A 12,377-nucleotide genomic window follows, 5' to 3' on the forward strand; every position below is an offset into this window, starting at 1 on the left:
CTGCGACCTGGCCAAGATAAAGCGTAGCAATTCGACACATACAGAGTTACACATGGAATAAACAAAACACAGTCAATAATACAGTAGAACAAAAGAAAACAAAAAGTATATATACAGTGAGTGCAAATTAGGTAAGTTAAGGAAATAAATAGGCCATGGTGGCGAAGTAATTACAATATTCATCAATAACAAGGTCCTCAATCAGCCTTCTGAATTGCCCCAAAGGCACCAAAACATCACATTTAAGAACATTTAAGATTTATTTGTGGAACAAAGGTGCAAGAAAAGTAAAAGCTGATTTACCTAACTCAGTAGAGACCAAGGGAGTTTCCAGAGTTAACTATCCCTGAGACTGAGTGTGGTAACTCCTGTTTAAAGTTTAGTAAAGATGTTCAGTACAGTGGGACATTTTGTAAAAGGGCTTTATAAATGAAAACATGGCCATGTATCAACCTATATGACATGAAAAAGGGCCAATATCCAGAAACCTGATTTAACACCATCAGTACACCAGTTACATGCAGCCTGTCTAGGCCAATTGAGGAAGGCCTCTGAATTAGCAGTGAATGATCAACAGTATCAAAAGTCTGACAGGTCAATGCAGAGGGCAGCACAATGTTGCCTTTTAGCCATACAGTAAGCCACAATTTATAACTAGGGATGCAGCAGAGATGATCTGCTATGATCTGGTCTGTACATTTAAAATACATTTCAAAGATAACAAAGATCTTAGCTGAGAATGAATCAAGGATTTTAATATTTTAGCTAGGCAAGAAAGTTTAGAAATAGGATGATCATTTTTTGGGTCACCACCTTTGTGAAGGGGGGAGTACATGGGCCACCTTCCAAACCTTGGGGATAGTACCAGACAATCGTCAGGTTAAAAATATGGGTTAATGATTTAGCAATCAGTGGGGCAGAGAGCTGCAGCAGAAATGGATCAAGCATAGCCTCAGTGGATGTTCTCTTTTCTTTTATTTTTTTTACATCAAGCTTAAGCACATCACAGATAGTAAATTGTTCAAATGAAAACAAAGATTCACTAGAAGTTGAAGGGTTAACCGTTGAGTCTGCCAGCCTTTAGCTGAGGGAAGAGCAGTCGACTGACCAGGGTCAATTAAACCACTGTTTCTTTCAAATAAAAGGACAGCAAAAGAAAGAAGAGAAAGGACAAAACAAAATATAAAAAGAAGCATGGATCTACGAGAAATGGTCAGAGCTCGCCTTTAAACTCTGGCGATGAACCAGGTTGGTTTGATGCTCACAAAATCTAGTTTTAAATGCCCAGTGTAGGCCTATCTACAACTGTTTTACCATAACGTTATCATTGTAACCCCAAAACGGATCTGTTTAATGTTTGTCATAGATTTTTGTTAAAGTTGCAATATGTAACTTTTTGGGCGATCTGACCAAATTAATATAAAAATGCAGTTATAGATCTGTCACTCATTGAAAGCAAGTCTAAGAACCTGTATATCTGTTCTTTGTGCACGATTTCCAGTGGCATGTACATCCCAGTGGGGCAAACCCAGCAAAGCCACTAACCAACACTAAATTATACATTAATTGGACTACAACATTGACAAACGGTGTGCACAAACTGTTAGGTCCTTGCGAAAGTATTCACCCCCCTTGGCATTTTTCCTATTTTGTTGCCTTACAACCTAGAATTAAAATATATTTTTTGGGGGGGTTTGTATCATTTGATTTACACAACATGCCTACCACTTTGAAGATGCAAAATATTTTTGGGATTGTGAAACAAACAAGAAATAAGACAAAAACAGAACATGTATAACTAACTATTCACCCCCAAAAGGCAATACTTTGCAGAGCCACCTTTTGCAGCAATTACAGCTGCAAGTCTCTTGGGGTATGTCTCTATAAGCTTGGCACAACTAGTCACTGGGATTTTTTGAGTTTTGGTGGGCAGCCCTCTCTGAGCCCTCTCTGGTGCCATATTCTTTAAAAAAAATGTAATAATGGATTTAATGGTGCTCCATGAGATGTTCAAAGTTTCTGATATCTTTTTATAACCCAACCCTGATCTGTACTTCTCCACAATTTTGTCCCTCACCTGTTTGGCGAGCTCATTGGTCTTCATGGTGTCGCTTGCTTGGTGGTGCTCCTTGCTTAGTGCTGTTGCAAACATTGAGGCCTTTCAGAACAAGTGTATATATACTGAGATCATGTGACAAATCATGTGACACTTAGATTGCACACAGGTGGACTTTAATTCATTATGTGACTTCTGAAGGTAATTGGTTGCATCAGATCTTATTTAGGGGATTCATTGCAAAGGGGGTGAATACATATGCACGCACCACTTTTCAGTTTTGTATTTTTTTTTTATTCTTTGAAACAGGTCATTATTTTAATTTCACTTCACCAATTTGGACTATTTTGTGTATATCCATAACATAAAGTACAAATACAGATCCATTTAAATTCAGGTTGTAATGCAACAAAATATGAAAAACAGCAAAGGGGTGTATACTTTTGCAAGGCACTGTAAAGCTGTCTCAACAGAAGAGTCCCAACAGCAAAGTCCCAACACCTAACCACAGCTACACATGGCTGTCAGAAGAGCCTTGTCTGGCAGCAAAACAGTTAATTCAGTCTCATTTAATGCATTTTAAAAACAGATAACTGATATGTCTGACTTGCTTAAACAAATGTGGTTTCTACTGACAATTGATATGTAAACTCAGCAAAAAAAGAAATGTCATCTTACTGTCAACTGCATTTATTTTCAGCAAACTTAACATGTGTAAATATTTGCATGAGCATAACAAGATTCAACAACTGAGACATAAACTGAACAAGTTCCATAGACATGTGACTAACAGAAATGGAATAATGTGTCCCTGAACAAAGGGGGGGTCAAAATCAAAAATAACAGTCAGTATCTGGAGTGGCCACCAGCTGCATTAAGTACTGCAGTTCATCTCCTCCTCATGGACTGCACCCGATTTGCCAGTTATTGCTGTGAGATGTTACCCCACTCTTCCACCAAGGCACCTGCAAGTTCCCGGACATTTCTGGGGGGGAATGGCCCTAGCCCTCACCCTCCGATCCAACAGGTCCCAGACGTGCTCAATGGGATGGAGATCCAAGCTCTTCGCTGGCCATGGCAGAACACTGAGATTCCTGTCTTGCAGGAAATCACACACAGAACGAGCAGTATGGCTGGTGGCATTGTCATGCTGGAGGGTCATGTCAGGATGAGCCTGCAGGAAGGGTACCACATGAGGGAGGAGGATGTCATCCCTGCAACGCACAGCGTTGAGATTGCCTGCAATGACACCAAGCTCAGTCCGATGATGCTGTGACACATCGCCCCAGACCATGACGGACCCTCCACCTCCAAATCGATCCCGCTCCAGAGTACAGGCCTCGGTGTAACGCTCATTTCTTCAACGATAAATGCGAATCCGACCATCACCCCTGGTGAGACAAAACCATGACTCGTCAGTGAATAGCACTTTTTGCCAGTCCTGCCTGGTCCAGCGACGGTGGGTTTGTGCCCAAAGGTGACGTTGTTGCCGGTGATGTCTGGTGAGGTCCTGCCTTACAAAAGGTCTACAAGCCCTCAGTCCAGCCTCTCTCAGCCTATTGTGGACAGTCTGAGCACTGATGGAGGGATTGTGCATTCTTGGTGTAACTCAGGAAGTTGTTGTTGCCATCATGTACCTGTCCCGCAGGTGTGATGTTCGGATGTACCGATCCTGTGCAGGTGTTGTTACACATGGTCTGCCACTGCGAGGACAATCAGCAGTCTGTCCTGTCTCCCTCTCTTAGGTGTCTCACAGTACGGACATTGTCATTTATTGCCCTGGCCACATCTGCAGTCCTCATGCCTCCTTGCAGCATTACTAAGGCACGTTCACGCAGATGAGCAGGGATTCTGGGCATCTTTCTTTTGGTGTTTTTCAGAATCAGTAGAAAGGCCTCTTTAGTGTCCTAAGTTTTCATAACCGTGACCTTAATTGCCTACCGTCTGTAAGCTGTTAGTGTCTTAACGACTGTTCCACAGGTGCATGTTCATTAATTGTTTATGGTTCATTGAACAAGCATGGAAAACAGTGTTTAAACCCTTTACAATGAAGATCTGTGAAGTTATTTGGATTTTTACAAATTATTTTTGAAAGACAGGGACCTGAAAAAGGGACGTTTCTTTTTTTCTTGACTTTACAATTTGTTCAGCACTTTTGAAATGTACAGCAATAGAATTCAGAACATGGGCCGTTCTTGCAGTATTCTCCCTGTACACAAAGTCAGAACCGTAGGATAAATAAAGGAGGCATATAAGCAGACAATGGAAGCTGTTGATGTGAGGTGTTGATCCAAGATGGCGTAGCAGTAGGACGTATTGTCGTGTAGTGTCCCTTGTATATATCGTTTGTTTTCGTTTTTTTTTTCTTCACATATCTTTAAAACTTTTTGCTGAACCTCAACTTCTTCTAAATACTCTCCTGCAACCCGCCTCACCCAACGTAGCTATTTTTCCTAAAGTATTTATATTTACTTCGGACCTGGAACCCCTCAACTGAAGCTAGCCAACGAACTACCAGCTTCAGCAAAACATTGCTAGCGGTCTCCAGCTAACCGGTCATCAGCTAACCTTTAGCTCGGAAAGCTCTCGCCAGTTCGAACAACGCGACTCTAACCAGAGCATAACGGACCTATTTATTATTTTATTTTATTTTTCATCCCCGGATTCCCATCGCAAACGGAACATTTTGAGCTCCTGGGCTACAATATCCAGACCCACGACCGGTCCATCGATGTCACTGCATGAAGAGGAATAAACAGATACCCCCATCGCGACGTCCCCAAAGGCTAACTCTCTAGCCCTTGCTATCTCCTTGCTTGCAAATTCGGCCTGCTAACTGCTAGCTTGTTTAGCCCGGTCCGCTAACTGCTACCGTGTTTAGCACCGTCTACTAACTGTTAGCTTGTTAGCACAGGCCTGCTAACCGTCTGAATCGCCGCGTCCCAAACACTCACTGAACCCATATTTACTTTCTATCCCTTTTCGATTTTCAATTTGTTTATACCTTCCGGTAACCTGCCTCACCCAATGTGATACGGAACCGCTATTATCTTTACATTTTTAGAACACACTCAAGAACCTCCAGAAGCTAACCAGCTAACTGGCTACAAGCTATTTGGTCATTGTTAGTTTTCTAACCTGGATAACACTCGCCAGTCCAGCTTCCCTGCCCCATCCACCGCTGCCCCTTGGACACTGATCACTTGGCTACATAGCTGATGCATGCTGGACTGTCCATTAATCACGGTAATCCTTTCTGCTTGTTTATGTTTTATCTGTCGGCCCCAGCCGCACTTAGGCTCTGTGTGTAGTTAATCCGACCCTCTCTGCCTAATCAATCGCCATTCTACCTGCTGTTGTTGTGCTAGCTGATTAGCTGTTGTCTCACCTACTGTTTTAGCTAGCTCTCCCAATTCAACACCTGTGATTACTGTATGCCTCGCTGTATGTCTCTCTCATATGTCAATATGCCTTGTATACTGTTGTGCAGGTTAGTTATCATTGTTTTAGTTTACAATGGAGCCCCTAGTTCCACTCTTTATACCCCTGTCACCTCCTTTGTCCCACCCCCCACACATGCGGTGACCTCACCCATTACAACCAGCATGTCCAGAGATACAACCTCTCTCATCATCACCCAGTGCCTGGGCTTACCTCCGCTGTACCCGCACCCCACCATACCCCTGTTTGCGCATTATGCCCTGAATATATTCTACCATGCCCAGAAACCTGCTCCTCTTATTCTCTGTCCCCAACGCCCTAGGCGACCAGTTTTGATAGCCTTCAGCCGCACCCTCATACTACTCCTTCTCTGTTCCGCGGGTGATGTGGAGGTAAACCCAGGCCCTGCATGTCCCCAGGCACCCTCATTTGTTGACTTCTGTGATCGAAAAAGCCTTGGTTTCATGCATGTCAACATCAGAAGCCTCCTCCCTAAGTTTGTCTTACTCACTGCTCTAGCACACTCTGCTAACCCTGATGTCCTTGCCGTGTCTGAATCCTGGCTCAGGAAGGCCACCAAAAATTCTGAGATTTCCATACCCAACTATAACATCTTCCGTCAAGATAGAACTGCCAAAGGAGGAGGAGTTGCAGTCTACTGCAGAGAGAGCCTGCAAAGTAATGTCATACTTTCCAGGTCCATACCCAAACAGTTCGAACTACTAATTTTGAAAATTACTCTCTCCAGAAATAAGTCTCTCACTGTTGCCGCCTGCTACCGACCCCCCTCAGCTCCCAGCTGTGCCCTGGACACCATTTGTGAATTGATCGCCCCCCATCTAGCTTCAGAGTTTGTTCTGTTAGGTGACCTAAACTGGGATATGCTTAACACCCCGGCAGTCCTACAATCTAAGCTAGATGCCCTCAATCTCACTCAAATCATCAAGGAACCCACCAGGTACAACCCTAACTCTGTAAACAAGGGCACCCTCATTGACGTCATCCTGACCAACTGGCCCTCCAAATACACCTCCGCTGTCTTCAACCAGGATCTCAGCGATCACTGCCTCATTGCCTGTATCCGCTACGGAGCCGCAGTCAAACGACCACCCCTCATCACTGTCAAACGCTCCCTAAAACACTTCTGTGAGCAGGCCTTTCTAATCGACCTGGCCCGGGTATCCTGGAAGGACATTGACCTCATCCCGTCAGTTGAGGATGCCTGGTCTTTCTTTAAAAGTAACTTCCTCACCATTTTAGATAAGCATGCTCCGTTCAAAAAATGCAGAACTAAGAACAGATATAGCCCCTGGTTCACTCCAGACCTGACTGCCCTCGACCAGCACAAAAACATCCTGTGGCGGACTGCACTAACATCGAACAGTCCCCGCGATATGCAACTGTTCAGGGAAGTCAGGAACCAATACACACAGTCAGTCAGGAAAGCTAAAGCCAACTTCTTCAGGCAGAAGTTTGCATCCTGTAGCTCCAACTCCAAAAAGTTCTGGGACACTGTGAAGTCCATGGAGAACAAGAGCACCTCCTCCCAGCTGCCCACTGCACTGAGGCTAGGTAACACGGTCACCACCGATAAATCCATGATTATCGAAAACTTCAACAAGCATTTCGCAACGGCTGGCCATGCCTTCCGCCTGGCTACTCCAACCTCGTCCAACAGCTCCCCCCCCCCCCGCAGCTACTCGCCCAAGCCTCTCCAGGTTCTCCTTTACCCAAATCCAGACAGCAGATGTTCTGAAAGAGCTGCAAAACCTGGACCCGTACAAATCAGCTGGGCTTGACAATCTGGACCCTCTATTCCTGAAACTATCCGCCGCCATTGTCGCAACCCCTATTACCAGCCTGTTCAACCTCTCTTTCATATCGTCTGAGATCCCCAAGGATTGGAAAGCTGCCGCAGTCATCCCCCTCTTCAAAGGGGGCGACACCCTGGACCCAAACTGTTACAGACCAATATCCATCCTGCCCTGCCTATCTAAGGTCTTCGAAAGCCAAGTCAACAAACAGATCACTGACCATCTTGAATCCCACCGTACCTTCTCCGCTGTGCAATCTGGTTTCCGAGCTGGTCACGGGTGTACCTCAGCCACGCTCAAGGTGCTAAACGATATCATAACCGCCATCGATAAAAGACAGTACTGTGCAGCCGTCTTCATAGACCTTGCCAAGGCTTTCGACTCTGTCAATCACCGTATTCTTATTGGCAGACTCAGTAGCCTTGGTTTTTCGGATGACTGCCTTGCCTGGTTCACCAATTACTTTGCAGACAGAGTTCAGTGTGTCAAATCGGAGGGCATGCTGTCCGGTCCTCTGGCAGTCTCTATGGGGGTGCCACAGGGTTCAATTCTCGGGCCGACTCTTTTCTCTGTATATATCAATGATGTTTCTCATGCTGCGGGCGATTCCCTGATCCACCTCTACGCAGACGACACCATTCTATATACTTCCGGCCCGTCCTTGGACACTGTGCTATCTAACCTCCAAACGAGCTTCAATGCCATACAGCACTCCTTCCGTGGCCTCCAACTGCTCTTAAACGCTAGTAAAACCAAATGCATGCTTTTCAACCGTTCGCTGCCTGCACCCGCACGCCTGACCAGCATCACCACCCTGGATGGTTCCGACCTTGAATATGTGGACATCTATAAGTACCTAGGTGTCTGGCTAGACTCTAAACTCTCCTTCCAGACCCATATCAAACATCTCCAATCGAAAATCAAATCAAGAGTCGGCTTTCTATTCCGCAACAAAGCCTCCTTCACTCACGCCGCCAAACTTACCCTAGTAAAACTGACTATCCTACCGATCCTCGACTTCGGCAATGTCATCTACAAAATTGCTTCCAACACTCTACTCAGCAAACTGGATGCAGTTTATCACAGTGCCATCCGTTTTGTCACTAAAGCACCTTATACCACCCACCACTGCGACTTGTATGCTCTAATCGGCTGGCCCTCGCTACATATTCGTCGCCAGACCCACTGGCTCCAGCTCATCTACAAGTCCATGCTAGGTAAAGCTCCGCCTTATCTCAGTTCACTGGTTACGATGGCAACACCCATCCGTAGCACGCGCTCCAGCAGGTGTATCTCACTGATCATCCCTAAAGCCAACACCTCATTTGGCCGCCTTTCGTTCCAGTTCTCTGCTGCCTGTGATTGGAACGAATTGCAAAAATCACTGAAGTTGGAGACTTTTATCTCCCTCACCAACTTCAAACATCTGCTATCTGAGCAGCTAACCGATCGCTGCAGCTGTACATAGTCTATTGGTAAATAGCCCACCCATTTTCACCTACCTCATCCCCATACTGTTTTTATTTATTTATTTTTCTGCTCTTTTGCACGCCAATATCTCTACCTTTACATAACCATCTGATCATTTATCACTCCAGTGTTAATCTGCATAATTGTAATTATTTGCCTACCTTCTCATGCCTTTTGCACACAATGTATATATAGACTCCCCTTTTTTCTACTGTGTTATTGACTTGTTAATTGTTTACTCCATGTGTAACTCTGTGTTGTCTGTTCACACTGCTATGCCTTATCTTGGCCAGGTCGCAGTTGCAAATGAGAACTTGTTCTCAACTAGCCTACCTGGTTAAATAAAGGTGAAATAAATAAAAAAAAGCTCTTACAATTTTTGATGGCTACAATTCTCTAAAGGGGAAAAAATATTATTATTAAATTATTAGGGTGAGGCACATGGGCTACTAACAGCTTACCACACAACATACACTTAGTATTACTTTCTTAGCTACAGTACACATACAGTTGAAGTTGGAAGTTTACATACACCTTAACCAAATACATTGAACTCAGTTTCACAATTTCTGACATTTAATCCAAGTAAAAATTCCCTGTTTTAGGTCAGTTAGCATCACCACTTTATTTTAAGAATGGGAAATGTCAGAATAATAGTAGAGAGAATAATTTATTTCAGCTTTTATTTTTCATCACATTCCCAGTGGGTCAGAAGTTTACATACAAATTGAGTGTATGGTAACATTGCCTTTAAATTGTTTAACTTGGGATAAACGTTTTGGGTTGCCTTCCACAAGCTTCCCACAATAAATTGGCTGAATTTTGGACCATTCCTCCTGACAGAGCTGGTGTAACTGAGTCAGGTTTGTAGGCCTCCTTTCTCGTACACACCTTTTCAGTTCTACCCACACATTTTCTATAGGGTTGAGGTCAGGGCTTTGTGATGGCCACTCCAGCATCTTGACTTTGTTGTCCTTAAGTTAGGGATAGGCGGGACGCAAATGTCTCAACTGGCCAATAGCCAGGGAAAATGCAGAGCGCCAGATTCAAATAAAATACTATAAAATTCAAACTTTCATTAAATCACACATGTAAGATACTCAATTAAAACTACACTCGTTGTGAATCCAGCCAACATGTCAGATTTTAAAAATGCTTTTCGGCGAAAGCATAAGAAGCTATTATCTGATAGCCTGCACCATCTGCACCAGCAGTAAACAAAGGGGTTAGCATATTTCAACCCTGCAGGTGCTACACAAAACGCTGAAATAAAATATAAAACATGCATTACCTTTGACGAGCTTCTTTTGTTGGCACTCCAATATGTCCGATAAACATCACAATTGGTCCTTTTGTTCGACTAATTCCGTCCATATATATCCAAAATGTCCATTTATAAAGCATGTTTGATCCAGAAAAAAACAGCTTACAAAAAACGCAACATCACTACAAAATATTTCAAAGGTTGCCTATAAACTTCCTGACTGATGTCTTGAAATGTCGCTTCAATATATCCACAGAATTTTCCATCCTCATGATGCCATCTATTTGTTGAAGTGCACCAGTCCTTCCTGCATCAAATTACCTTCACAACATGATGCTGCCACCCCCGTGCTTCACAGTTAGGATGGTGTTCTTCGGCTTGCAAGCCTCCCCCTTTTTCCTCCAAATATAACGATGGTCATTATGGCCAAACAGTTCTATTTTTTCTATCTTTGTCCCCATGTGCAGTTGCAAACCTTAGTCTGGCATGTTTATGGTGGTTTTGGAGCAGTGGCTTCTTCCTTGCTGAGCTCCCTTTCAGGTTCTGTCGATATAGTACTCATTTACTGTGGATTTAGATACTTTTGTACCAGTGTCCTCCAGCATCTTCAAAAGGTCCTTTGCTGTCGTTCTGGGATTGATTTGCAATTTTCGCACCAAAGCAAGTTCAGCTCTAGGAGACAGCACACCACTCCTTCCTGAGCGGTATGACGGCTGCGTGGTCCCATGGTGTTTATACTTGCTTACTATTGTTTGTACAGATGAACGTGGTACCTTCAGGCGTTTGGAAATTGTTCCCAAGGATGAACCAGATTTGTGGAGGTCTACAATTGTTTTTCTGAGGTCTGTCTGATTTCTTTTGATTTTCCCATGACATCAAGCAGAGGCACTGAGTTTTAAGGTAGGCCTTGAAATACATCCACAGAGCTTGTTTTTTTCTGAGTTCCCAGTTGTCCTCAACTCACTGAAGTCTGAGATTTCCCAGTTCCGAGTTTGCAGTTGTTTTGAAAGCTGCAGAAATCAAGCTAGATTGATGGCCAATGTTGAAAGTTTATCCTTTTAGGCTTGGAAAAGAGACCCTTAAAACCAGACTTGGACCACAAATCAACTCCACTGAAGATCAGGCTAGTCAAATCAAATGTTATTTGTCACATGTGCCAAATACAGTGCCTTGCGAAAGTATTCGGCCCCCTTGAACTTTGCGACCTTTTGCCACATTTCAGGCTTCAAACGTAAAGATATAAAACTGTATTTTTTTGTGAAGAATCAACAACAAGTGGGACACAATCATGAAGTGGAACGACATTTATTGGATATTTCAAACTTTTTTAACAAATCAAAAACTGAAAAATTGGGCGTGCAAAATTATTCAGCCCCTTTACTTTCAGTGCAGCAAACTCTCTCTGAATGATCCAATGTTGACCTAAATGATAAATACAATCCACCTGTGTGTAATCAAGTCTCCGTATAAATGCACCTGCACTGTGATAGTCTCAGAGGTCCGTTAAAAGCGCAGAGAGCAACATGAAGAACAAGGAACACACCAGGCAGGTCCGAGATACTGTTGTGAAGAAGTTTAAAGCCGGATTTGGATACAAAAAGATTTCCCAAGCTTTAAACATCCCAAGGAGCACTGTGCAAGCGATAATATTGAAATGGAAGGAGTATCAGACCACTGCAAATCTACCAAGACCTGGCCGTCCCTCTAAACTTTCAGCTCATACAAGGAGAAGACTGATCAGAGATGCAGCCAAGAGGCCCATGATCACTCTGGATGAACTGCAGAGATCTACAGCTGAGGTGGGAGACTCTGTCCATAGGACAACAATCAGTCGTATATTGCTCAAATCTGGCCTTTATGGAAGAGTGGCAAGAAGAAAGCCATTTCGTAAAGATATCCATAAAAAGTGTTGTTTAAAGTTTGCCACAAGCCACCTGGGAGACACACCAAACATGTGGAAGAAGGTGCTCTGGTCAGATGAAACCAAAATTGAACTTTTTGGCAACAATGCAAAACGTTATGTTTGGCGTAAAAGCAACACAGCTCATCACCCTGAACACACTATACCCACTGTCAAACATGGTGGTGGCAGCATCATGGTTAGGGCCTGCTTTTCTTCAGCAGGGACAGGGAAGATGGTTAAAATTGATGGGAAGATGGATGGAGCCAAATACAGGACCATTCTGGAAGAAAACCTGATGGAGTCTGCAAAAGACCTGAGACTGGGACGGAGATTTGTCTTCCAACAAGACATTGATCCAAAACATAAAGCAAAATCTACAATGGAATGGTTCAAAAATAAACATATCCAGGTGTTAGAATGGCCAAGTCA

This window comes from Oncorhynchus clarkii, chromosome 27, assembly GCF_045791955.1.
Source record: "Oncorhynchus clarkii lewisi isolate Uvic-CL-2024 chromosome 27, UVic_Ocla_1.0, whole genome shotgun sequence".
NCBI lineage: Eukaryota > Metazoa > Chordata > Actinopteri > Salmoniformes > Salmonidae > Oncorhynchus > Oncorhynchus clarkii.